The sequence below is a fragment of the Pseudophryne corroboree genome, chromosome 9, assembly GCF_028390025.1.
Source record: "Pseudophryne corroboree isolate aPseCor3 chromosome 9, aPseCor3.hap2, whole genome shotgun sequence".
Classification (NCBI taxonomy): domain Eukaryota; kingdom Metazoa; phylum Chordata; class Amphibia; order Anura; family Myobatrachidae; genus Pseudophryne; species Pseudophryne corroboree.
Window position 1 is genome coordinate 437,140,928 of NC_086452.1, and position 27,148 is coordinate 437,168,075.

Genomic DNA, 27,148 nt, shown 5'->3' on the forward strand with positions numbered 1-27,148 from the left:
ACTGCTTAGAGGAACCCATGGTGCTGATTGTTGGAGCAAGGTCAGATGAGTCTGGGCTTTTAAAACCTTTGAGATTGACATCCCCTGGTCTTTCCAGACGATGATTGAGAACAATCCATGACACTGCCAGGTCACAGCTGTCAAAAGGGGGCAGTACAAGGTATTAACTCTGCAGGGTGCCCAAACTTTTGCAGACGCCATTTTTTGTTTTCTGTTCTTTTGATAGTGTAAATGATGGAAATAAAATCAAACTTTTTTTGACATGTTATAAGAATGTCTAATCTGTAATTTGATGCCTTTTGGAGATTTTTCCATCTTTCCTTGGCTTCTTTTTGCACATTAAAATGAATTTTTGCCTGGGGTGCCCAAACTTTCGATCCCCACTGTATGGAGGAATAAGTATAATACTAAGGGTGTGTGGTGTGGGTTCCCCCTGTACCCAGGTGCCTGTGTGCTCCGCAGATCCTGAACCCATTGTAGATACGCCAATGCATCCATGCAGTGTTTACATTTTTTGCCTTGAAGTAGGTTCATGAACAGATTTTGGGGTATATGCAATTGCGGTCGAATTGCCGCAAATGTCGAAAAATGGGGCATTTTCGACACAAAAAATATATTCGACAATGCAATACAGTACTTTTCGACAAAAAAAATGACTTTTCAGATTCGACTTTTTGAAATTCGACATGTCTGCAATGGTAAAAATGCGGCTTTTCCACAAAAGTATATTCAATTGAAAAATGTCGATTCGACAACAGTGCTTTTCGACAGTAAATTCGTCAATTTCATTCCGCCTCACTTTGCTGGCGGAATCTAATTAAAAAAAATTAAAACATGTTTTTTTGTGGTTTTTTTTTTATTGCTAATAGCATATCTATTTATATTAGAAGGGATTAGGTACTTGGTTTGTCTATTAGGATTTACAACTATTATTTATATACTAGGTGCTTCATCGCACCCTACGGGCGCTCTTCACACCGTCGCAAGGGGCTACGCCCCCTTAACCCTTGCATGCCTTTCTGGGGTTTAATATTTGTATTATATGGAGTATTACCTGCATTCCTTTGTTAGTGGTTAAATATTGCACAATGAAAGGGCGTGCGATGGTGAAGGAGGCGCAGCCCCTTGCGACGGCGTGAACAGCACCTGCAGGGCACGATGTACAGAATGTAGCGGGTGCGGGGGGGACTGCGGATGGTGTCTGTAGATGCTGCGGGTGGAGGGGAGGCAGAAGTGGGGGTGGGGCCCGGATGGGGAAGGTTCGGGAGGTGCTGCGCGTGGGGGAGGGGCAGAGGAGTGGGGGATGCAGATGGGGGAGGGGTCCGGAGGCACCGCAGGTGGGGGAGGGGCAGGGGTGCCACGGGTGGGAGAGGGGCAGGTGTGGGGATGTTGTGGATGGGGGAAGGGTTCCGGAGGTGCTGTGGGATGGGAAGGGACGGGTGTGCCGGGGGTTGGGTAGGGGACCGCAGGCACCATGGGTAGGGTAGGGGCAGGTACGGGTGTTGCGGCGGATGGGAAAGGAGGTCCGGAGGTGCTGCAGGTGGTGGAGGGGCAGGTGCAGGGGTGCCATTGGTGGGGGAGGGGTGGGTGAGGGGGGGACCGCTGATGGAGGAGGGTGTCTGCAGATGCTGCGGGTGGAGGGGGGCAGGTGTGGGGGGAGAGGTATAAGGGGGGTGAATGGTGGAAGGGGCCTGGAGGTGCTGTGGGTGGTGAAGGGGTGGAGGAGTGGGAGCCACGGGTGGTGTAGGGGGTCTGGAGGCACAGCATGTGGGGGAGGGGTGGAGTGCCGCATGTGGTGGAGGGGAAGGTGCGGAGGTGTGGTGCATTGGGGAGAGGTCTGGAGGCGCTGCGGGTACTGTACATGCCATAAAAGGTAGTTGGAGGGTATGCAGTAACAGGGCCAGGACAGGGGTGACAGGGTCAGTACAGGGTTGACGGGGCCAGGACAGGGGTGATGGTGCCAGGATAGGGGTGACGGGGCCAGGACAGGGGTGACGGGGCCAGGACAGGGGTGACGGGGCCAGGACAGGGGTGACAGGGCCAGGACAGAAATGATAGGGACAGGATAGGGGTGACAGGGCCAGGGTAGGGGCGGCAGGACCAGGACAGGGGTGACGGGGCCAGTATAGGGTTCACAGGGCAAGCACAGGGGTGACAGGGCCAGGATAGGGGTAACAGGGCCAGCATAAGGGTGACAGGGCCAGGATAAGGGTGACAGGGCCAGAATAAGGGTGGCAGGGCAAGGCCAGGGACATGACAGAACACAGGGCACGGGAGAGATTGGTATTAGGGACAAAACAGTGGTGACAGACAGATGTGTCTTACCGGAGTCACTGCTGCTGGCTGCTGCTGTTCCATTCCAACCTGTTGGGATCTGCTGCTGCTGGAGACTTGGCATGGCTGACTCTCTCAGGCTGGAGTCCTGCTTTCTCTGCCAGTCCGCATCCCTCCCCCCCCTCCTCAGTCACACACCGCAGACCTCGCGCAGCTGCCGGGCACTGTGGTAAGGTGAGACTGGAAATGACTGGTTAGCCCCCAGGAGATGCTGCGGCTGGAGGGAGGAGGGGGTCATAGCATGCACGTTGCGCTGACCTCACGGCTTCCGGGCACTGTGGTAAGGGGAGACTGGGAGTGACTGGTTAGCTCCCAGGAGACGCTGCGGCTGGAGGGAGGAGTGGGTCAGAGCCTGCAAGCAGCTCGGATTTCTGCAGCGCTACCCGCCAGCTAAAGTGTGTGAATGAGCTGGGCGCACTCCACTGCGGGTGGCAGCGCTGCAGCTAGCGGTGGGGTTGCCGGGGCTGGAGATAACAGAGGCAGTATGGAACCTGCACAGCGGCAGGTGCCTCACTAAACTGCAGCTAAGAAGCGTGGAGTGTGTCAGAAAGTGACGCTCCTCCGCACCAGAGAGACCCTGCTGAGTATGCCGATGTGGGGGGTCAAGCACACAGTGAGCCGGTGCCCGTCTGTCTGTATGACATACCCCTCACACACCCCCATACCTCCCAAATGTCCCGATTTTCGCGGGACAGTCCCATTTTTTGGGGTCTGCCCCGCTGTCCCACCCGCGGGTCGCAGTGTCCTGCGGTGGGGGGGGGGCAGTTGGAAAGCTCCTGTACTCGCTGTTCTGCTTAGCAGAGCAGCGGTGAATAGTGGAGACAGAGGGAGAGGGGGCATCAGGGGGTACGGATTAATGGGGGGGTTCCAGCAGCAGAGCCGGATTAAGGGGGGGGGGGATACGTACCGTTGGCCCCACAGTTTTAGAGCCCCCCCCCCGGCTGGAGTAGCTCTGTCCCAGCTCAGAAGCTCCCCCCCCCCCGTCCTGCCAGCAACAGTGGCAGCATTGTGCTACAGTCAGCACACGCTGCTGCATATTGGCAGGTCTGTGGTGTTGCAGGGAGGCAGCAGTCTCCCTGCTTTCTTCTCCCTGTGCGGGTGTGTAGGGGGAGCGACCACCTCCTCTGGATTTAGCCCTAGCTGAGGGGCCAAAATCCCATAAAAAATATATATATATATTGGAATTTGCATAAGGGGGCGTGGCCGCGCGGTCCGCGATTAGGCCACGCCCCCAACCCCCAGCAGGCACAGCAATGAGATAGGGCTCCCCTGTCTCAAGTGCCCTGGGCCCCCCGGACTCATAATCAGCCCCTGGGGGCATGCCAGCAGCTCACAGAGCGCTGGGCATGCCCCCTCACTGATGAAAACGGGGACCCTCCCGTGAAGCCACGCCCCCTTTTCGCGGAGTGTTTCCCTCCTTCTGCCTGGAGAAAGCTCCTGCAGAAAGCTGGGAGGTATGCAGCCCTGTCTGTGACATGCCCAATGTCCATGCTATCTGCTTCTGCTCCTAGTCTCCTGTAGATTTGGCCAGATCTCTGTGACTCATTTGAATAACTCCGCCCACTGTTGTGACTCCGCCCAGCGTTAGCAAATGAATCACAAGGTCACAGAATAGGGCTATTATATAGGAGATTTTAACTGACTAAAATTGAGAGAGCATGGTTTTCAGTGGGAAGGGGTGGGAATGGGTTAAAATTCTGAAAAAAAAATGCGTGGGGTCCCCCCTCCTAAGCATAACCAGCCTCTGGCTCTTTGAGCCGGTCCTGGTTGTAAAAATACGGGGGGGAAATTGACTGGGGATCACCCGTATATTTAGAACCAGCACCGGGCTCTGCGTCCGGTCCTGGTGCAAAAATACGGGGGACAAAAAGCGTAGGGGTCCCCCGTATTTTTTGAACCAGCACTGGGCTCCACTAGCTGGAGAGATAATGCCACAGCCGGGGGACACTTTTATACCGGTCCCTGCGGCCGTGGCATTAAATACCCAACTAGTCACCACTGGCCGGGGTACCCTGGAGGAGTGGGGACCCCTTAAATCAAGGGGTCCCCCCCTCCAGCCACCCAAGGGCCAGGGGTGAAGCCCGAGGCTGTCTCCCCCAACTATGGGCTGCGGATGGGGGGCTGATAGCCTTGTGTAAAATTAAAGAATATTGTTTTTTGTGCAGAAGAACTACAAGTCCCAGCAAGCCTCCCCCGCAAGCTGGTACTTGGAGAACCACAAGTACCAGTATGCGGGGGTAAAACGGGCCCGCTGGTATCTGTAATTCTTCTGCAAAAAAAAATACCCAAATAAAAACAGGACACGAACACCTTGAAAGTAAAACCTTAGGACAGTCAGGGTCTCAACCCATGCCTAATCCGATGTCGCAGAGGCCGTCGGGGTCTCAGAAGCGCCCACTATCCCAAATTGTTGACACAGATACCGACATGGATTCTGACTTCAGTCTCGATTACGATGATGCAAAGTTACAGCCTAAATTGGCTAAAGCCATCCGTTATATGATTATAGCAATGAAGGATGTGTTGCACATCACAGAGGAAACCCCAGTCCCTGACAAGAGGGTTCATATGTATGGGGAAAAAAGGCAGGAGGTGACCTTTCCCCCTTCACATGAGCTAAATGAGTTATGTGAAAAGACTTGGGAATCTCCAGATAAAAAACTGATTTCCAAGAGGATGCTTATGGCGTATCCCTTCCCGCCAACGGACAGGTTACGCTGGGAATCCTCCCCTAGGGTGGACAAAGCTCTAACACGCTTATCCAAGAGGGTAGCCCTGCCGTCACAGGATACGGCCACCCTAAAAGATGCTGCGGATAGAAAGCAAGAGGGTACCCTGAAGTCCATTTTTACACATTCAGGTACCTTACTAAGGCCGGCAATTGCGTCGGCCTGGGTGTGTAGTGCTGTAGCAGCATGAACGGATACCTTGTCTGAGGAACTTGATACCTTAGACAAGGATACTATATTAATGACCCTGGGGCATATAAAAGACGCTGTCCTATATATGAGAGATGCTCAAAGAGACATTAGCCTACTGGGCTCTAGAATAAATGCAATGTCGATTTCTGCCAGAAGGGTCCTGTGGACTCGGCAATGGACAGGCGATGCCGACTCAAAAAGGCACATGGAGGTTTTACCTTACAAGGGTGAGGAACTGTTTGGGGAGGGTCTCTCGGACCTGGTCTCCACAGCTACTGCTGGAAAGTCAAATTTTTTGCCATATGTTCCCTCACAACCTAAGAAAGCACCGTATTACCAAATGCAGTCCTTTCGATCACAAAAAGGCAAGAAAGTCCGAGGTGCGTCCTTTCTTGCCAGAGGCAGGGGCAGAGGAAGGAAGCTGCACAACACAGCTAGTTCCCAGGAACAGAAGTCCTCCCCGGCTTCCACTAAATCCACCGCATGACGCTGGGGCTCCACAGGCGGAGCTAGGCCCGGTGGGGGCGCATCTCCGAAATTTCAGCCGGAAGTGGGTTCACTCCCAGGTGGATCCCTGGGCAATAGAGATTGTGTCTCAGGGATACAAGCTGGAATTCGAAGAGATGCCCCCTCACCGATACTTCAAATCGGCCCTGCCAGCTTCCCCATTAGAGAGGAAAGTAGTGTTAGCTGCAATTCACAAATTGTATCTCGAGCAGGTGGTGGTCAAGGTTCCCCTCCTTCAACAAGGGAAGGGTTATTATTCGACCATGTTTGTGGTACCGAAACCAGACGGTTCGGTCAGACCCATATTAAATTTAAAATCTCTGAACATATACCTGAAAAGGTTCAAGTTCAAGATGGAATCGCTCAGAGCGGTCATTGCAAGCCTGGAAGAGGGGGATTTTATGGTGTCTCTGGACATAAAGGATGCATACCTTCATGTCCCCATTTATCCACCTCATCAGGCGTACCTCAGATTTGTGGTACAGGATTGTCATTACCAATTTCAGACGTTGCCGTTTGGTCTCTCCACGGCACCGAGAATATTTACCAAGGTGATGGCAGAAATGATGGTACTCCTGCGGAAGCAAGGGGTCACAATTATCCCATACTTGGACGATCTCCTCATAAAAGCAAGATCAAGAGAGCAGTTACTGGTCAGCGTAGCACGCTCTCTGGAAGTGTTAGGACAGCACGGCTGGATTCTAAATATTCCAAAGTCGCAGTTGATGCCTACGACTCGTCTGCCCCTCCTGGGCATGATTCTGGACACAGACCAGAAGAGGGTTTATCTCCCGATGGAGAAGGCTCAGGAACTCATGACACTGGTCAGAGACCTATTAAAACCAAAAAAGGTGTCGGTGCATCACTGCACACGAGTCCTGGGAAAGATGGTGGCATCATACGAGGCCATTCCCTTCGGCAGGTTCCATGCGAGGACCTTTCAATGGGATCTCCTGGACAAGTGGTCCGGATCACATCTTCAGATGCATCGGTTAATCACCCTATCCCCCAGGGCCAGGGTGTCTCTCCTGTGGTGGCTGCAGAGTGCTCACCTTCTGGAGGGCCGCAGATTCGGCATTCAGGACTGGGTCCTGGTGACCACGGATGCAAGCCTCCGGGGGTGGGGGGCAGTCACGCAGGGAAGAAATTTCCAAGGCCTGTGGTCAAGTCAGGAGACTTGCCTTCACATCAATATCCTGGAACTAAGGGCCATATACAACGCCCTACGTCAAGCGGAGTCCCTACTTCGCGACCAACCGGTTCTGATTCAGTCAGACAACATAACCGCAGTGGCTCATGTAAACCGCCAAGACGGCACAAGGAGCAGAGTGGCAATGGCGGAAGCCACAAGGATTCTTCGCTGGGCGGAGAATCACGTAAGTGCACTGTCAGCAGTGTTCATCCCGGGAGTGGACAACTGGGAAGCAGACTTCCTCAGCAGACACGACCTCCACCCGGGAGAGTGGGGACTACATCAAGAAGTCTTCACACAGATTACAAGTCGGTGGGAACTACCACAGATAGACATGATGGCGTCACGCCTCAACAAAAAGCTACAGAGCTATTGCGCCAGGTCAAGGGACCCTCAGGCGGTAACTGTAGATGCCCTGGTGACACCGTGTGTGTTCCAGTTGGTCTATGTATTTCCTCCTCTTCCTCTCATACCCAAGGTGCTGAGGATAATAAGAAAAAGAGGAGTAAGAAAAATTCTCATTGTTCCAGATTGGCCACGAAGGACTTGGTATCCAGATCTGCAAGAATTGCTCACAGAGGATCCGTGGCTTCTTCCTCTAAAACAGGACCTGTTGCAACAGGGACCCTGTCTCTTCCAAGACTTACAGCGGCTGCGTTTGACGGCATGGCGGTTGAACGCCGGATCCTAGCAGAAAATGGTATTCCGGAGGAGGTCATTCCTACGCTGATAAAAGCTAGGAAGGACGTAACAGCTAAACATTATCACCGGATATGGCGAAAATATGTTTCTTGGTGTGAGGCCAGCAATGCTCCTACAGAGGAGTTTCAGCTGGGCCGTTTCCTTCACTTCCTTCAGTCAGGAGTGGATTTGGGCCTGAAGTTAGGCTCAATTAAGGTCCAGATTTCGTCCCTTTCCATTTTCTTTCAAAAGGAGTTGGCTTCTCTGCCAGAAGTTCAGACGTTTGTGAAAGGAGTGCTGCATATTCAGCCTCCCTTTGTGCCTCCAGTGGCACCTTGGGATCTTAACGTGGTGTTGAGTTTCCTGAAATCACACTGGTTTGAACCACTTAAGACAGTGGAGTTGAAATATCTCACGTGGAAGGTGGTCATGCTATTAGCCTTGGCTTCGGCTAAGCGCGTGTCAGAATTAGCGGCTTTGTCTCATAAAAGCCCATATCTGATTTTCCATATGGATAGAGCGGAATTGAGGACACGTCCACAATTTCTGCCAAAAGTGGTCTCATCCTTTCATATGAATCAACCTATTGTGGTGCCTGTGGCTACTCGTGACTTGGAGGATTCCGAGTTACTTGATGTGGTCAGGGCTTTAAAAGTTTATGTAGCCAGAACGGCTAGAGTCAGGAAAACGGAGTCACTGTTTATCCTGTATGCATCCAACAAGCTTGGTGCTCCTGCTTCAAAGCAGACTATTGCTCGCTGGATCTGTAACACGATTCAGCAGGCTCATTCTGTGGCTGGATTGCCGCAGCCAAAATCAGTGAAAGCCCATTCCACTAGGAAGGTGGGCTCTTCTTGGGCGGCTGCCCGAGGGGTCTCGGCATTACAGCTATGCCAAGCTGCTACTTGGTCAGGTGCAAATACGTTTGCAAAGTTCTACAAGTTTGATACCCTGGCTGAGGAGGACCTATCGTTTACTCAATCGGTGCTGCAGAGTCATCCGCACTCTCCTGCCCGTTTGGGAGCTTTGGTATAATCCCCATGGTCCTTACGGAGTCCCCAGCATCCACTAGGACGTTAGAGAAAATAAGATTTTACTTACCGGTAAATCTATTTCTCGTAGTCCGTAGTGGATGCTGGGCGCCCGTCCCAAGTGCGGACTTTTTCTGCAATGCTTGTATATAGTTATTGCTTAAATAAGGGTTATGTATAGTTGCATCAGGGTTTATCTGATGCTCTGTTATTGTTCATACTGTTAACTGGGTAAAGTTATCACAAGTTATACGGTGTGATTGGTGTGGCTGGTATGAGTCTTACCCTGGATTCCCAAAATCCTTTCCTTGTACTGTCAGCTCTTCCGGGCACAGTTTCTTTAACTGAGGTCTGGAGGAGGGACATAGAGGGAGGAGCTAGAGCACACCAGAATCCAAATTCTTTGTTAAAGTGCCCATGTCTCCTGCGGAGCCCGTCTATTCCCCATGGTCCTTACGGAGTCCCCAGCATCCACTACGGACTACGAGAAATAGATTTAACGGTAAGTAAAATCTTATTTTTTGCACCAGGACCGGACGCAGAGCCCGGTGCTGGTTCTAAAAATACAGGGGATCCCCTGTCCATTTCCCCCCCGTATTTTTACAACCAGGGCCAGCTCAAAGAGCCCCAGGCTAGTTATGCTTAGGAGGGGGGGCCCCCCCGCAATTTTTTTTCTGTGTATTTTAACCATTTTTGCGCCGTCTGAAAAGTCGAATCCAGGACGCACTTATCCGTCAATTGGTCCGTTTTTCGACAGCGGGACTGTCGAATCCGTTTTTTTATTTTATATGTCGAATTCCGGCACCCGCCGGCCGGAATTCGACGGTCGAATTGTGTCGAATTTAAAAACGGGCGAAAAAAAGACGCAATTCGCCCGGGATTGCATATACCTTATCTTTAAAATTGGTCAAGTAAAACCTTTGTTTTATCTGTACATTTAATATGAAAATGGATTATAAATATCTCTCTGGGCCAGACTGCCATAACATTTTGTACAACAAATACACAGTTGGATTTAATTAACACCTTTTCTGGTTAGGAGAACAGAAGTATTGTGAAATCTTTCACACAGGGAGGATTAAAATAGCTGTTCCTGAGCAATAAGTGCATATCATTTTACCTTACATGGTAAGCGATTCAAACTATAAAGTTTAGAGGTTACGTTATATATTGTACTGTTATAAAGTCACTGTTGTGGTGGAGACCAAGGCCGGATTTCCGTGCGCAGATCCGCCATGTTACAATTTGTCATCAACACGCACGCACTAAATAAGCAGATCTTTAATAGGTCCTAAAGGTGGGTACACACTGGCCGATATATCGTCCGTTCTATTGAACGGCCGATATATAGCGGGTCCGTCGGCCAGTGTGTATGGGCGATATGTCTGTGAACTCCGTAGTTCACAGACATGTCGTGTCGGCCCCGGAGCACAGCCGATGGCCAATATATCTACCGATATATTGGCGCATCGCTGTGTGTGTATGGGCAAACAGCCAGCCGCCCGTACAAATGCTGCGAAGGCCAGCTGTAATTGACAGCTGAACTGGGCGGGCGTGTGTACACGCCCCCCCAGTTCATGACGTCAGTCCCCGACGGATCGGACAGTGTGTATGCCCAGCACACTGCCCGATCCGTCCATAGATATATCTGCAGATCAGTTGATCTGCAGATATATCTATCAGTGTGTACCCACCTTAACTCAGGTTACTTGGTTGGTTCCACAACCAATATGTAATGAATAATAATTTGGACTGCCCTAATCGGACTGTTGAGGGTAAAAGTCAAAACACTATTCATATTTAGAAAACCGGTCTACTGCTTGACATAGTAATACAATTAAAATATATTAAGAGTGTCTCTATAGGTTTATCTGGTGAAGTGGACTGATGCTTGCAGTCTTCTAGGTAACTGAAATACCTGTACAGACAAATGTTTAGTGGATTAACGCAGAGGAATGGCTAATCATGTGCTGTGCTTTGACATTTCAACATCTTTTTCTATATCAGCACCACTATGAGCAATAACGAATATTTTACTAGGCATATGAGGCACGCGGCTAGGGGTGCTATATGGTGGGGCAGAACAACAGGCCACCCGGCCCCCACATCAGATCCATTATTTATGCAGTGCCAGAAGGGAAGGAAAGGAGGGGGGGGGGGGGGGGGGGGTCACTGAAGGTGATTTGCGTGCAGGAGGTGTGGGAAAGTTGGGGCTAGTTGCCTAATTGTTGTCTTCTAGGAGGCTTCATTCTGGACCAGCAGGCCTCGGACATCATCAAGGGGAGTACAAGCATGAGGCTGCCTGTCACTGCCGCTGGGCAGCTCTGCAGCTTTGCTTAACTGCAGTTAAGGGCAGTTGTGAAGGGTTGCATGGGGGGGGGGGGGGGGGAATAATGCTACTAGGGGCAACCTTACCTCTAAATCCACCTCTGTCTGTTGGTTCATAGGTATCCCTATATCTGTTTTTTTATGAATTTGTGCATCCTCAGTTACATTACAATTCCTCTCCATCACGGCCGAGCCTTCCAAAAAAAAAAAAACAGAAGAAAAACAAAAAAGGGAAACTATTTTAATCTCACAAATCACGTGTCCGAACACTAGGATCGATATTGGCCTCTGAGATTTACCGTTATTTCATGAACCCATTATTTACTGACCCACTCTGTCTTCCTCACTAACTAGTCTCACCCAGCTGGCTGTATGAATGATGGCTCTCATTCCGAGTTGTTCGCTCGCAAGCTGCTTTTAGCAGCTTTGCACACGCTTTGCCGCCGCCTACTGGGAGTGAATCTTAGCTTATCAAAATTGCGAACGAAAGATTCGCAATATTGCGAAAAGACTTCTCTGTGCAGTTTCTGAGTAGCTCCAGACTTACTCGGCAACTGCGATCAGTTCAGTCAGTTTCGTTGCTGGTTTGACGTCACAAACACACCCAGCGTTCGCCCAGACACTCCCCCGTTTCTTCAGACACTCCCGCGTTTTTCCCAGAAACGGCAGCGTTTTTTCACACACACCCATAAAACGGCCAGTTTCCGCCCAGAAACACCCACTTCCTGTCAATCACATTACGATCACCAGAACGAAGAAAAAACCTTGTAATGCCGTGAGTAAAATACCTAACTGCATAGCAAATTTACTTGGCGCAGTCGCACTGCGGACATTGCGCATGCGCATTAGCGACTAATCGCTCCGTTGCGGAAAAAAAAATAACGAGCGATCAACTCGGAATGACCACCGATGTTACTACCAGCTAATTCTAACTACTGCAGTATCCTGTGCACTATGTATGTCCTAAAAAACTCCAACTCTTCCACCTCCCAGGAGAAAGCAGCTGCCGAGATAGACTCAATCAATCTGATTTATGTTTTACTGTGCTTACAGAATCTAAATTAATGTTCAGCGCATGATAGAAGTTACAGGTTGTTTGCTGTTTGCTGCTTTTTATATATGAAGAATTACATCATTACAAATGTCTGGTATGAATCAATATTCCATTTCAGTAATAATGCTCTCATTTTTCTTTTTGAATTGTCCATGACTCCAGGGGAAGTATCTTCCTAATTATCTCACAAGGAAACCTTGACGCTTAGAAAATTTGTAATTAGGTCCGATCGCTTATGTATTCTGTCTGTCTGTTAAAGTTTATGGGAGTACAGGTATGTCTCACACCACCTATCAACAGAGTAAGGCCTCTGGGGTCTATTCATGAAGCAGTGAAAAGAGTGGAGAAGTGAGCCTGTGGAGAAGTTGTCCATGGCAACCAATCGGCTGCTTCGTACATTTGTATAGTATGCAAATTATAAATGTTACTTCAGTGTTGATTGGTTGCCATTGGCAACTTCTCCACTGGCTCACCTCTCCACTCTGTTCACTGCTTTATGAATAGACCCCATCGTGATGTGATTTGTGATACCTTGCCACATCATACTTACAAATGTCTTCTGCCATCCCTCCTGAGAGAAGGTCCAAATGGGATGAGTGGGCGTAATTACGGCTCCACTGAGCAATGCAGCAATTTGTGTCAGTTCGCATAGGGGGCATGGCTATAAGGACATGACTTGCGGTGAATCACGTAATTAGGCCACCAAGTACCCACTATACTGGTGTTCGGGAGGCTGGTCTACTCTCGTGGGGGAACTCGGAATCTCCAGCATGGTGAGCGCTCTTCCTGGAGCTTCACCTGGTCTCCAGGCAGACCAAGAGGTCTCATAGTCGTCCAGGCGTCTCCCAAACATTATGGGAGAATAGGCAACTATAATTATGATGTACATTTAATTAATTGCATAACTCCCAACAAGGGGGGGTCATTCCGAGTTGATCCTACGTAGCAACTTTTTGCTGCCCTGCGATCAACTAGACGCCGCCTATGGGGGAGTGTATTTCTGCATAGCAGGGCTTCGAACGCTTGTGCAGCCCTGCTATGCAAAAAAAGTTTCCTGTAAAAGAAGACCGGGGTCAGAGTTACTTACCCTGTGCGATCGTTCCAGCGATGCATGTCCCGAAATTGACGTCAGACATCCACCATCCAAACGCCTGGACTTGCCTGCGTTGGACTCCCCACTCCCCGAAAACGGTGAGTTGCCGCCTGGATCCGCCTTCCTCCTGTCAATCTTCTTGTGGTCGCCGCTGTGACCGCTTTCTTCGTTCGTGGCGTCGCTGCCCAGCAACAGCCGTCGCCAGGCAATGACGCACCTGCGCAATGCGACCGCAGCACATTCGCAGTTCTGACTCGATCGCACGCTGCGCTTCCTCGTAGCCGTGCGAACGAGTCAGAACTGCGCAGCGTGCGATCGGGTCGGAATGACCCCCAATGAGAGTTAAGCTGTTCAGGACTGGTGGAGTGGCCACGTTGCAGATGGGGGTGTATCTCTGTATCAAAGGGGGTGTATCCTCTGTCATCGCTCTAGTCCCCTTCTATCACCCCTTTTCTCTATCGTCCTAGTGGATGCTGGGGTTCCTGAAAGGACCATGGGGAATAGCGGCTCCGCAGGAGACAGGGCACAAAAGTAAAGCTTTCCGATCAGGTGGTGTGCACTGGCTCCTCCCCCTATGACCCTCCTCCAAGCCAGTTAGATTTTTGTGCCCGGCCGAGAAGGGTGCAATCTAGGTGGCTCTCCTAAAGAGCTGCTTAGAAAAGTTTAGCTTAGGTTTTTTATTTTACAGTGAGTCCTGCTGGCAACAGGATCACTGCAACGAGGGACTTAGGGGAGAAGAAGTGAACTCACCTGCGTGCAGGATGGATTGGCTTCTTGGCTACTGGACATCAGCTCCAGAGGGACGATCACAGGTACAGCCTGGATGGTCACCGGAGCCTTGCCGCCGGCCCCCTTGCAGATGCTGAAGTAAGAAGAGGTCCAGAATCGGCGGCAGAAGACTCCTCAGTCTTCTAAAGGTAGCGCACAGCACTGCAGCTGTGCGCCATTTTCCTCTCAGCACACTTCACACGGCAGTCACTGAGGGTGCAGGGCGCTGGGAGGGGGGCGCCCTGGGAGGCAAATGAATACCTATTTTGGCTAAAAATACCTCACATATAGCCTCCGGAGGCTATATGGAGATATTTAACCCCTGCCAGAATCCGTTAAGAGCGGGAGACGAGGCTGCCGAAAAAGGGGCGGGGCCTATCTCCTCAGCACACAGCGCCATTTTCCCTCACAGAAAGGCTGGAGGGAAGGCTCCCAGGCTCTCCCCTGCACTGCACTACAGAAACAGGGTTAAAACAGAGAGGGGGGGCACTAATTTGGCGTTAGAAATATATAAAAAAGATGCTATAAGGGAAAACACTTATATAAGGTTGTCCCTATATAATTATAGCGTTTTTGGTGTGTGCTGGTAAACTCTCCCTCTGTCTCTCCAAAGGGCTAGTGGGTCCTGTCCTCTATCAGAGCATTCCCTGTGTGTGTGCTGTGTGTCGGTACGTGTGTGTCGACATGTATGAGGACGATGTTGGTGAGGAGGCGGAGCAATTGCCTGTAATGGTGATGTCACTCTCTAGGGAGTCGACACCGGAATGGATGGCTTATTTAGGGAATTACGTGATAATGTCAACACGCTGCAAGGTCGGTTGACGACATGAGACGGCCGACAAACAATTAGTACCGGTCCAGACGTCTCAAAAACACCGTCAGGGGTTTTAAAACGCCCGTTTACTTTAGTCGGTCGACACAGACACAGACAGGGACACTGAATCCAGTGTCGACGGTGAATAAACAAACGTATTCCTTATTAGGGCCACACGTTAAAGGCAATGAAGGAGGTGTTACATATTTCTGATACTACAAGTACCACAAAAGAGGGTATTATGTGGGATGTGAAAAAACTACCGTAGTTTTTCCTGAATCAGATAAATTAAATAAAGTGTGTGATGATGCGTGGGTTCCCCCCGATAGAAAATTATGGGCGGTATACCCTTTCCCGCCAGAAGTTAGGGCGCGTTGGGAAACACCCCTTAGGGTGGATAAGGCGCTCACACGCTTATCAAAACAAGTGGCGGTACCGTCTATAGATAGGGCCGTCCTCAAGGACCAGCTGACAGGAGGCTGGAAAATATCATAAAAAGTATATACACACATACTGGTGTTATACTGCGACCAGCGATCGCCTCAGCCTGGATGTGCAGAGCTGGGGTGGCTTGGTCGGATTCCCTGACTAAAAATATTGATACCCTTGACAGAGACAGTATTTTATTGACTATAGAGCATTTAAAGGATGCATTTCTATATATGCGAGATGCACAGAGGGATATTTGCACTCTGGCATCAAGAGTAAATGCGATGTCCATATCTGCCAGAAGATGTTATGGACACGACAGTGGTCAGGTGATGCAGATTCCAAACGGCACAAAGGTGTATTGCCGTATAAAGGAAGAGGAGTTATTTGGGGTCGGTCCATCGGACCTGGTGGCCACGGCAACTGCTGGAAAATCCACCGTTTTTACCCTAAGTCACATCTCTGCAGAAAAAGACACCGTCTTTTCAGCCTCAGTCCTTTCGTCCCTATAAGATCATATCTGCCCAGGGATAGAGGAAAGGGAAGAAGACTGCAGCAGGCAGCCCATTCCCAGGAACAGAAGCGTTCCACCGCTTCTGACAAGTTCTCAGCATGGCGCTGAGACCGTACAGGACCCCTGGATCCTACAAGTAGTATCCCAGGGGTACAGATTGGAATGTCGAGACGTTTCCCCTTCGCAGGCTCCTGAAGTCTGTTTTACCAAGGTCTCCCTCCGACAAGGAGGCAGTATGGGAAAAAATTCACAAGCTGTATTCCCAGCAGGTGATAATTAAATTACCCCTCCTACTACAAGAAAAGGGGTATTATTCCACACTATATTGTGGTACTGAAGCCAGAAGGCTAGGTGAGACTTATTCTAAAAAATTTTTTTGAACACTTACAAAGGTTCAAATCAAGATGGAGTCACTCAGAGCAGTGATAACGAACCAGGAAGAAGGGGACTATATAGTGTCCCGGGACATCAGGGATGCTTACCTCTATGTCCCAAATTTGCCCTTCTCACTAAGGGTACCTCAGGTTCGTGGTGCAGAACTGTCACTATCAGTTTCAGACGCTGCCGTTTGGATTGTCCACGGCACCCCGGGTCTTTACCAAGGTAATGGCCGAAATGATGATTCTTCTTCGAAGAAAAGGCGTCTTAATTATCCCTTACTTGGACGATCTCCTGATAAGGGCATAGTCCAGGGAACAGTTGGAGGTCGGAGTAGCACTATCTCGGATACTGCTACAACAGCACGGGTGGATTCTAAATATTCCAAAATCGCAGCTGATCCCGACGACACGTCTGCTGTGCCTAGGGATGATTCTGGACACAGTCCAGAAAAAGGTGTTTCTCCCGGAAGAGAAAGCCAGGGAGTTATCCGAGCTAGTCAGGAACCTCCTAAAAACAGTGCATCATTGCACAAGGGTCCTGGTAAAAATGGTGGCTTCCTACGAAGCAATTCCATTCGGCAGATTTCACGCAAGAACTTTTCAGTGGGATCTGCTGGACAAATGGTCCGGATCGCATCTTCAGATGCATCAGCGGATAACCCTATATCCAAGGACAAGGGTGTCTCTCCTGTGGTGGTTATAGAGTGCTCATCTTCTAGAGGGCCGCAGATTCGGCATTCAGGATTGGATGCTGGTGACCACGGAGCCCAGCCCGAGAGGCTGGGGAGCAGTCACACAAGGAAAAAATTTCCAGGGAGTGTGATCAAGTCTGGAGACTTTTCTCCACATAAATATACTGGAGCTAAGGGTAAATTTATAATGCTCTAAGCTTAGCAAGACCTCTGCTTCAAGGTCAGCCGGTATTGATCCAGTGGGAAAAACATCACGGCAGTCGCCCACGTAAACAGACAGGGCGACACAAGAAGCAGGAGGGCAATGGCAAAAACTGCAAGGACTTTTCGCTGGGCGGAAAATCATGTGATAGCACTGTCAGCAGTGTTTCATCCCGGGAATGGAAACTGGGAAGCAGACTTCCTCAGCAGGCACGACCTCCACCCGGGAGAGTGGAAACTTCATCGGGAAGTTTTTTCCACATGATTGTAAACCGTTGGGAAATACCAAAGGTGGACATGATGGCGTCCCGTCTGAACAAAAAACGGGACAGGTATTGCGCCAGGTCAAGAGACCCTCAGGCAATAGCTGTGGACGTTCTGGTAACACCGTGGGTGTACCAGTCGGTGTATGTGTTCCCTCCTCTGCTTCTCATACCTAAGGTGCTGAGAATTATAAGACGTAGAGGAGTAAGAACTATACTCATGGCTCCGGATTGGCCAAGAAGGACTTGGTACCCGGAACTTCAAGAGATGCTTACAGAGGTCTTATGGCCTCTGCCGCTAAGAAGGGACTTGCTTCAGCAAGTACCATGTCTGTTCCAAGACTTACCGCAGCTGCGTTTGTCGGCATGGCGGTGGAAAGCCGGATCCTAAGGGAAAAAGGCATTCCGGAAGAGGTCATTCCTACCCTGGTCAAAGCCAGAAAGGAGGTGACCGCACAACATTATCACCACATGTGGCGAAAATATGTTGCGTGGTGTGAGGCCAGGAAGGCCCCACAAAGAAATTTCAACTCGGTCGTTTCCTGCATTTCCTGCAAACAGGAGTGTCTATGGGCCTCAAATTGGGGTCCATTAAGGTTCAAATTTCGGCCCTGTCGATTTTCTTCCAGAAAGAATTGGCTTCAGTTCCTGAAGTCCAGAAGTTTGTCAAGGGAGTATTGCATATACAACCCCCTTTTGTGCCTCCAGTGGCACTGTGGGATCTCAACGTAGTTCTGGGATTCCTCAAATCACATTGGTTTAAAACCAGTCAAATCTGTGGATTTGAAGCATCTCACAGGAAAAGTGACCATGCTCTTGGCCCTGGCCTGGACCAGGCGAGTGTCAAATTGGTGGTTTTTTCTCAAAAAAGCCCATATCTGTTTGTCCATTCGGACAGGGCAGAGCTGCGGACTCGTCCCCAGTTCTCTCCCTAAGGTGGTGTCAGTGTTTCACCTGAACCAGCTTATTGTGGTGCCTTGCACCTACTAGGGACTTGGAGGACTCCAAGTTGCTAGATGTTGTCAGGGCCCTGAAAATATGTTCCTGGACGGCTGGAGTCAGGAAAACTGACTTGCTGTTATCCTGTATGCACCCAACAAACTGGGTGCTCTTGCTTCTAAGCAGACTATTGCTAGTTGGATGTGTAATACAATTCAGCTTGCACATTCTGTGGCAGGCCTGCCACAGCCAAAATATGTAAATGCCCATTCCACAAGGAAGGTGGGCTCATCTTGGGCGGCTGCCCGAGGGGTCTCGGCTTTACAACCTTGCCGAGCAGCTACTTGGTCAGGGGCAAACACGTTTGCTAAATTCTACAAATTTGATACTCTGGCTAAGGAGGACCTGGAGTTCTCTCATTCGGTGCTGCAGAGTCATCCGCACTCTCCCGCCCGTTTGGGAGCTTTGGTATAATCCCCATGGTCCTTTCAGGAACCCCAGCATCCACTAGGACGATAGAGAAAATAAGAATTTACTTACCGATAATTCTATTTCTCGGAGTCCGTAGTGGATGCTGGGCGCCCATCCCAAGTGCGGATTATCTGCAATACTTGTACATAGTTACAAAAATCGGGTTATTATTGTTGTGAGCCATCTTTTCAGAGGCTCCGCTGTTATCATACTGTTAACTGGGTTTAGATCACAAGTTGTACGGTGTGATTGGTGTGGCTGGTATGAGTCTTACCCGGGATTCAAAATTCCTCCCTTATTGTGTACGCTCGTCCGGGCACAGTACCTAACTGGCTTGGAGGAGGGTCATAGGGGGAGGAGCCAGTGCACACCACCTGATCGGAAAGCTTTACTTTTGTGCCCTGTCTCCTGCGGAGCCGCTATTCCCCATGGTCCTTTCAGGAACCCCAGCATCCACTACGGACTCCGAGAAATAGAATTATCGGTAAGTAAATTCTTATTTTATGCCGCATTCACCAGTGGCAGGTGCTATGTAAACCAGTGTGAATGGATCATGCCCCACAACTCCCGGGAAAATCGGGACCATGCAGTCTCTATTGTGACAGAGCATTCAGATAGTGACCGTCCCACTGAAGTCAGGATGGTTTGGAGGCATGTAATTGTGTGTTATTTATAATAACTATGCTGACAGGTTTTCTATAAATGTCCCACTGACGGAACCGGCTTTACAGACAATCTACTGAGTGCAGTACATATCGACTGAATACATTTGGAAAAGCTTTTTTTATTTTTTTATTATAAATGCCCCTCTTTATTATTAATAGCACCAGACGGGTGCTTTGTAACACAATGTCCAAAGGGAGTTATAGGTTATTAGTTTGCGATGAGATTTACAGCCATTGTCCAGGCTAGATGTCTTTGTATTAATTAGCGTAAGCCGGGGTCAAGCAAGCATATATAATTCACAGGCGCCTGTTAGAGGCGGCAAGCTTCCATTTGGCCATTCTTAGATAAATAAATTATTACACGTAATTGCATCGCAGTATTTAATTGTGATATTTAGACTGTGCAAGACTGTGGGGATAATTTATGAGCAGCACAGGCCATTGCGAGGTCACAGAACTATTTGTGGACTGTTCGCCTATTTACCGAGACAGCACCTGGCTCTGTGTTGGAAAATACAGTCCACGGCAGAGTGAGCAGCTATTGTGCTTGATGATATCTTGGGTCCAATCACGGCCCTTCCTTATTGTACCAAGCTGTGCGGCCAAACCCAAAAATTACATTTAAATGAATAGAAGAGGCACGGAAACAGCACATAATCATGGGTGTCTCTATAATTGTGCAGGGTGTGTAGTGCACACGGGCCTCTGAGTCCTAGGGGGGCCCCACAGCGCACACCCTGCACCTTTATAATTATATTTCTCTATCGTCCTAGTGGATGCTGGGGTTCCTGAAAGGACCATGGGGAATAGCGGCTCCGCAGGAGACAGGGCACAAAAAGTAAAGCTTTCCGATCAGGTGGTGTGCACTGGCTCCTCCCCCTATGACCCTCCTCCAGACTCCAGTTAGATTTTTGTGCCCGGCCGAGAAGGGTGCAATCTAGGTGGCTCTCCTAAAGAGCTGCTTAGAGAAAGTTTAGCTTAGGTTTTTTATTTTACAGTGAGTCCTGCTGGCAACAGGATCACTGCAACGAGGGACTTAGGGGAGAAGAAGTGAACTCACCTGCGTGCAGGATGGATTGGCTTCTTGGCTACTGGACATCAGCTCCAGAGGGACGATCACAGGTACAGCCTGGATGGTCACCGGAGCCTCGCCGCCGGCCCCCTTGCAGATGCTGAAACATGAAGAGGTCCAGAATCGGCGGCAGAAGACTCCTCAGTCTTCTAAAGGTAGCGCACAGCACTGCAGCTGTGCGCCATTTTCCTCTCAGCACACTTCACACGGCAGTCACTGAGGGTGCAGGGCGCTGGGAGGGGAGCGCCCTGGGAGGCAAATGAAAACCTATTTGGCTAAAAAATACCTCACATATAGCCTCCGGGGGCTATATGGAGATATTTAACCCCTGCCAGAATACACTAAAGAGCGGGAGACGAGCCCGCCGGAAAAGGGGCGGGGCCTATCTCCTCAGCACACAGCGCCATTTTCCTTACACAGCTCCGCTGGTCAGGACGGCTCCCAGGTCTCTCCCCTGCACTGCACTACAGAAACAGGGTAAAACAAGAGAGGGGGGGCAAAATAGTGGCAAAAATTATATTATAAAAGCAGCTATACAGGGAGCACTTATTATAAGGCTATCCCTGTCATATATAGCGCTTTTGGTGTGTGCTGGCAAACTCTCCCTCTGTCTCCCCAAAGGGCTAGTGGGGTCCTGTCTTCGTTAAGAGCATTCCCTGTGTGTCTGCTGTGTGTCGGTACGTGTGTGTCGACATGTATGAGGACGATATTGGTGTGGAGGCGGAGCAATTGCCAAATATGGGGATGTCACCTCCTAGGGGGTCGACACCAGAATGGATGCCTTTATTTATGGAATTACGGGATAGTGTCAACACGCTAAAGCAGTCGTTTGACGACATGAGACGGCCGGACAATCAGTTAGTGCCTGTCCAGGCGCCTCAAACACCGTCAGGGGCTGTAAAACGCCCTTTGCCTCAGTCGGTCGACACAGACCCAGACACAGGCACTGATTCCAGTGGCGACGGTGACGAATCAACCGTATTTTCCAGTAGGGCCACACGTTATATGATTTTGGCAATGAAGGAGGCGTTACATTTAGCTGATACTACAGGTACCACTAAACAGGGTATTATGTGGGGTGTGAAAAAACTACCTATAGTTTTTCCTGAATCAGAAGAACTAAATGATGTATGTGATGAAGCGTGGGTTGCCCCCGATAAAAAGATGCTAATTTCAAAGAAGTTATTAGCTTTATACCCTTTCCCGTCAGAGGTTAGGGCGCGCTGGGAAACACCTCCTAGGGTGGACAAGGCGCTCACACGCTTATCTAAACAAGTGGCGTTACCCTCTCCTGAGACGGCCGCACTTAAAGATCCAGCAGATAGGAGGATGGAAAATATCCAAAAAAGTATATACACACATACAGGTGTTATACTACGACCAGCTATAGCGACAGCCTGGATGTGCAGTGCTGGAGTAGCTTGGTCAGAGTCCCTGATTGAAAATATTGATACCCTGGATAGGGACAATGTTTTACTGTCTTTAGAGCAAATAAAGGATGCATTTCTTTATATGCGTGATGCACAGAGGGATATCTGCACACTGGCATCACGGGTAAGTGCTATGTCCATTTCGGCCAGAAGAAGTTTATGGACGCGACAGTGGTCAGGCGATGCGGACTCAAAACGGCATATGGAAGTTTTGCCGTATAAAGGGGAGGAGTTATTTGGAGTCGGTCTATCAGATTTGGTGGCCACGGCTACAGCCGGGAAATCCACCTTTTTACCTCAAGCTACTCCCCAACAGAAAAAGACACCGACTTTTCAACCGCAGCCCTTTCGTTCCTTTAAAAACAAGAGAGCAAAGGGATATTCATATCTGCCACGAGGCAGAGGAAGGGGGAAGAGACACCAACATGCAGCTCCTTCCCAGGAACAGAAGCCCTCCCCCGCTTCTACAAAAGCCTCAGCATGACGCTGGGGCTTCTCAAGCGGACTCGGGGGCGGTGGGCGGTCGTCTCAAGAATTTCAGCGCGCAGTGGGCTCACTCGCAGGTAGATCCCTGGATCCTGCAGATAATATCTCAGGGGTACAGGTTGGAACTAGAGACAGATCCGCCTCGCCGTTTCCTGAAGTCTGCTTTACCAACGTCCCCCTCAGAAAGGGAGACGGTTTTGGAAGCCATTCACAAGCTGTACTCTCAGCAGGTGATAGTCAAGGTACCTCTTCTACAACAGGGAAAGGGGTATTATTCCACTCTATTTGTGGTACCGAAGCCGGACGGCTCGGTAAGACCTATTCTAAATCTGAAGTCCTTGAACCTGTACATAAAGAAGTTCAAGTTCAAAATGGAGTCACTCAGAGCAGTGATAGCGAACCTGGAAGAAGGGGACTTTATGGTGTCCTTGGACATCAAGGATGCGTACCTCCACGTTCCAATTTACCCCTCACACCAGGGGTACCTCAGGTTCGTTGTACAAAACTGTCACTATCAGTTTCAGACGCTGCCGTTCGGATTGTCCACGGCACCTCGGGTCTTTACAAAGGTAATGGCCGAGATGATGATTCTTCTTCGAAGAAAAGGCGTATTAATTATCCCATACTTGGACGATCTCCTAATAAGGGCAAGGTCCAGAGAACAGCTAGAGAGGGGATTAGCACTGTCTCAAGAAGTGCTAAAACAGCACGGCTGGATTCTGAATATTCCAAAATCCCAGTTAATGCCGACAACTCGTCTGCTGTTCCTAGGGATGATTCTGGACACGGTTCAGAAAAAGGTTTTTCTCCCGGAGGAAAAAGCCAAGGAGTTATCCGAGCTTGTCAGGAACCTCCTAAAACCAGGAAAGGTGTCTGTACATCAATGCACAAGAGTCCTGGGAAAAATGGTGGCTTCTTACGAAGCAATTCCATTCGGCAGATTCCATGCACGAATTTTCCAGAGGGATCTGTTGGACAAATGGTCAGGGTCGCATCTTCAGATGCACCAGCGGATAACCCTGTCTCCAAGGACAAGGGTATCTCTTCTGTGGTGGTTGCAGAGTGCTCATCTATTGGAGGGCCGCAGATTCGGCATACAGGATTGGATCCTGGTGACCACGGACGCCAGCCTGAGAGGCTGGGGAGCAGTCACACAAGGAAGAAACTTCCAGGGAGTGTGGACGAGCCTGGAAACGTCTCTTCACATAAACATTCTGGAACTAAGAGCAATCTACAATGCTCTAAGCCAGGCAGAACCTCTGCTTCAAGGAAAACCGGTGTTGATCCAGTCGGACAACATCACGGCAGTCGCCCATGTAAACAGACAGGGCGGCACAAGAAGCAGGAGTGCAATGGCAGAAGCTGCAAGGATTCTTCGCTGGGCAGAGAATCATGTGATAGCACTGTCAGCAGTGTTCATCCCGGGAGTGGACAACTGGGAAGCAGACTTCCTCAGCAGACACGACCTTCACCCGGGAGAGTGGGGACTTCATCCGGAAGTCTTCCACATGCTGGTAACCCGTTGGGAAAGACCAATGGTGGACATGATGGCGTCTCGCCTCAACAAAAAACTGGACAGGTATTGCGCCAGGTCAAGAGATCCGCAGGCAATAGCTGTGGACGCGCTGGTAACGCCTTGGGTGTACCAGTCGGTGTATGTGTTTCCTCCTCTGCCTCTCATACCAAAAGTATTGAGAATTATACGGCAAAGAGGCGTAAGAACGATACTAGTGGTTCCGGATTGGCCAAGAAGGACTTGGTACCCGGAACTTCAAGAGATGATCACGGAAGATCCGTGGCCTCTACCTCTAAGGAGGGACTTGCTTCAGCAGGGTCCCTGTCTGTTTCAAGACTTACCGCGGCTGCGTTTGACGGCATGGCGGTTGAACGCCGGATCCTAAAGGAAAAAGGCATGCCGGAAGAAGTCATTCCTACTTTGATTAAAGCAAGGAAGGAAGTAACCGTGCAACACTATCACCGCATTTGGCGAAGATATGTGGCGTGGTGCGAGGATCGGAGTGCTCCGACGGAGGAATTTCAACTGGGTCGATTCCTACATTTCCTGCAATCAGGATTGTCTATGGGTCTCAAATTGGGATCTATTAAGGTTCAAATTTCGGCCCTGTCGATTTTCTTTCAAAAAGAATTGGCTTCAGTTCCTGAAGTCCAGACTTTTGTTAAGGGAGTGCTGCATATACAGACTCCTGTGGTGCCTCCAGTGGCACCGTGGGATCTCAATGTGGTTTTGGAATTTCTAAAATCTCATTGGTTTGAACCACTAAAAAAGGTGGATTTAAAATATCTCACATGGAAAGTGACCATGTTACTAGCCCTGGCTTCGGCCAGGAGAGTGTCAGAACTGGCAGCTTTATCTTACAAAAGCCCATATCTGATTTTCCATTCGGACAGGGCAGAACTGCGGACTCGTCCGCATTTTCTCCCTAAGGTGGTGTCAGCATTTCATCTGAACCAGCCTATTGTAGTGCCTGCGGCTACAAGTGACTTGGAGGACTCCAAGTTACTGGACGTTGTCAGAGCATTAAAAATATATATTGCAAGGACAGCTGGAGTCAGAAAATCTGACTCGTTGTTTATATTGTATGCACCCAACAAGATGGGTGCTCCTGCGTCTAAGCAGACGATTGCTCGTTGGATCTGTAGCACAATCCAACTTGCACATTCTGTGGCAGGCCTGCCACAGCCTAAATCTGTAAAGGCCCACTCCACAAGGAAGGTGGGCTCATCTTGGGCGGTTGCCCGAGGGGTCTCGGCATTACAACTTTGCCGAGCAGCTACGTGGTCAGGGGAGAACACGTTTGTAAAATTTTACAAATTTGATACTCTGGCTAAGGAGGACCTGGAGTTCTCTCATTCGGTGCTACAGAGTCATCCGCACTCTCCCGCCCGTTTGGGAGCTTTGGTATAATCCCCATGGTCCTTTCAGGAACCCCAGCATCCACTAGGACGATAGAGAAAATAAGAATTTACTTACCGATAATTCTATTTCTCGGAGTCCGTAGTGGATGCTGGGCGCCCATCCCAAGTGCGGATTATCTGCAATAATTGTACATAGTTATTGTTAACTAATTCGGGTTATTGTTTAGGAAGCCATCTTTCAGAGGCTCCTCTGTTATCATACTGTTAACTGGGTTTGATCACAAGTTGTACGGTGTGATTGGTGTGGCTGGTATGAGTCTTACCCGGGATTCAAAATTCCTCCCTTATTGTGTACGCTCGTCCGGGCACAGTACCTAACTGAGGCTTGGAGGAGGGTCATAGGGGGAGGAGCCAGTGCACACCACCTGATCGGAAAGCTTTACTTTTTGTGCCCTGTCTCCTGCGGAGCCGCTATTCCCCATGGTCCTTTCAGGAACCCCAGCATCCACTACGGACTCCGAGAAATAGAATTATCGGTAAGTAAATTCTTATTTTACCTCTCCGGAGAAATGCCTTGGCCGGTGCGGCAGAATTATATCACCGGGAAAATGGTGCAGTGGCCATTTTCCTGGAGATTTGCACATGTGCAGTAGAGATGTTTATGGGACCACCCGTGTATGCATAGTAGACTGCGGCACAAAGTGAGGAGGGGGCCCGTACGGAACATGCACACGGGTCCTTTCCCCTCTTAAACCACCCCTGCACATATATTAAAGTTTTTTTTTTTTTATATTTTCTATTTGCTTTTTCAGTGCATTATAATGGTGGCGTTATTATATGAGGAATAGGGTGATGCATGAGACATAGTGCAACTGGCATAGGGTGTGCAGCAGGGAAATCCAGAGAGGGATAATTTGCTCTGAGGGAAAACAAATCTCAGTATTTTTTAGATTAAATTGACTAAAAACTCTGTGATGGTTCGAATTTAAAAACTGTATTGAATAGTTTTATGCCATGTTGTATAGTGTTTGCGCCCATAAGCAGGGCCAGACTGGCCACCTGGCACTTCTGGCAAATGCTTGAAGGGCCGATGTACTGATGGGCTGGTCCGCTCTAAAAGCCCGCTCAAGCAGCTGCACGGCAGAAAGAGAGAGACACAATACCCCATAATGACAACGTGAAAAACAGTTTTTTTGAGATTTTGTAAAATTTATTAAAATCACAAGTACATGAGTATTCACAGCCTCTGCTCAATAATTTGTTGATGCACCTTTGGCAGCAATTACAGCCTCAAGTCTTTTTGAATATGATTCCACAAGCTTGGCACACCTATCTTTGACCAGTTTCGCCCATTCCTCTTTGCAGTACCTCTCAAGCTCCATCAGGTTGGATGGGAAGCGTCACTGCACAGCCATTTTCAGATCTCTCCAGAGATGTTCAATCAGATTCAAGTCTGGGCTCTGGCTGGGCCACTCAAGGACATACACAGAGTTGTCCTGAAGCCACTCCTTTGATATCTTGGCTGTGTGCTTTGGGTCGTTGTCCTGCTGAAAGATGAACCGTCGCCCCAGGTCAAGAGTGCTCTGGAGCAGGTTTTCATCCAGGATGTCTCTGTACATTGCTGCATTCATCTTTCCCTCTATCCTGACTAATCTCCCAGTTCCTGCCGCTGAAAAACATCCCCACAGCATGATGCCGCCACCACCATGCTTCACTGTAGGGATGGTATTGGCCTGGTGATGAGCAGTGCCTGGTTTCCTCCAAACATGACACCTGGCATTCACTGCCAAAGAGTTCAATCTTTGTCTCATCACAGCAGAGAATTTTGTTTCTCATGGTGTAAGAGTCCTTTAGGTGCATTTTGGCAAAACTCCTGGCGGGCCGCCATGTGCTTTTTACTAAGGAGTGGCTTCCGTCTGGCCACTCTACCATAGAGGCCTGATATGGTGCATTGCTGCAGAGATGGTTGTCCTTCTGGAAGGTTCTCCTCTCTCCACAGAGGAATT